At 49.0% G+C, this 1,549-nt stretch overlaps 1 pseudogene; it reads left to right on the forward strand.

The window, feature by feature from the left end:
- The first annotated feature begins 348 nt into the window (after positions 1–348).
- Positions 349–1,002, forward strand: LOC117711396 (transmembrane protein 11, mitochondrial pseudogene; annotated as a pseudogene).
- The last annotated feature ends 547 nt before the right edge of the window (positions 1,003–1,549 follow it).

The following is a 1,549-nucleotide window of genomic DNA, read 5'->3' on the forward strand; positions in this document are numbered from 1 at the left end:
CTATTTTTCCACTGTCTTCCTTTGGGGTGGGGGCTGCTTTCTTCTTCACACTGTCAGCAGCCAAGCACAGTTTCTCTTGGTATTCAGGCTTCTTTATCTCAGGAAGCTGTGGACTAATGATGACTGTGTCACCCTGTTGACAGAAAGAAAGGCTTCATGTTGGCTGAGCTGAATGGAGATGAAGCAGAGGTATAGTACCAGGAGAACTGTTTCCTCTTGCTATCACACAACAAACATGACTCTGGAAGTTGCATGGCACCAGTCATGTACTGGAAGTCACTGGGTGCCTGTTTGGTTCTTTCAAGGTCTCAGGGGATGACAGAAGGTTGGTATTTTCTCATGTGAAATATGGCCGCACGTAGAAGGAGGCATCGGGGTCTGGGCGGCAGTGGCTCGCGCGAGAGAGGGTTAGCTACAGACTGCTACATTGTGCATGAAATCTACAGTGGAGAAAATACCCTGGACCAGCTTGAGTGTGAGCTGGAGCAGGTGCCGGAAGCCCAGTACAAGTACATTGTGATAGAGTCCACCCGAACTGGAGATGAGACAGCACGCTGGATCACCGTGGGCAATTGCCTGCACAAGACGGCCATGTTGGCAGGTACTGCCTGCCTCTTCACCCCATTGGCACTGCCCCTGGATTACTCCCACTACATCTCCCTGCCCGCTGGTGTGCTGAGCCTGGCCTGCTGTACCCTCTATGGGATCTCCCGGCAGTTGGACCCTTGCTGCAAGTACCAGACGGAGTATGATGCCTATAAACTGTCCCGCCTGCCTCTGCACACGCTCACCTCCTCCACACCAGTGGTGCTGGTTCGGAAGGATGACCTGCACAGAAAGAGACTGCACAACACAATAGCCCTGGCTGCCCTGGTGTACTGTGTAAAGAAGGTTTATGAGCTCTACGCCGTATGACTGCAGGAGAGTGGGACGAGAAGCAGAAGCACAGGGCCCACAGGACTCAGATCCCTACAGCAACACTGGGTTTTCTCTGTGAAGCAAAAGCACCTGGGAAAGTGGTTGGTTTAATACTTGTTATTATTTCTTTAAAGCAAAAATAACAGACCATGGGTGTTTCGGGAGTTTATTCAGCTCATTCACACTAAGATGTCTATTTCCATAACCCAGGAGTGGCTCCCAGGCTGTGGAAGTCTCACTGAGCAGTGGAATATGGACGGGAGCCAATGCTACTTTCTGAGGGGTATGAACTGGCTGTGGGGGTGTCTTAAGTATATTGTTTAACTATACCATTCAGAAGCCAACCGGAAGCTATTGGCCATTAAAATTGTGAGAATTTCAAAAAAAGAAATGAGGTGACTTATCTTTATGAAAATGACACTGTCCACCACTCTCAGGTGGTCCCTTTGGGTCTAGTCTTTGCACAGTGCCAGACTTATATCCTCCCCCTGCCTACATCCTCCTTTCCCCCATCACAGCCCATGCCGTGCTTGTTTAGGAGAGCCTTATGTGGAGCAGTTTCTCTTTACAAGTCTGTTTTTAGGTCATAAACTCTATTTCTAGTTTTTCAGAATTTAAATGTTTGAACATC

This window comes from Arvicanthis niloticus, chromosome 6 (genome assembly GCF_011762505.2).
Source record: "Arvicanthis niloticus isolate mArvNil1 chromosome 6, mArvNil1.pat.X, whole genome shotgun sequence".
Classification (NCBI taxonomy): domain Eukaryota; kingdom Metazoa; phylum Chordata; class Mammalia; order Rodentia; family Muridae; genus Arvicanthis; species Arvicanthis niloticus.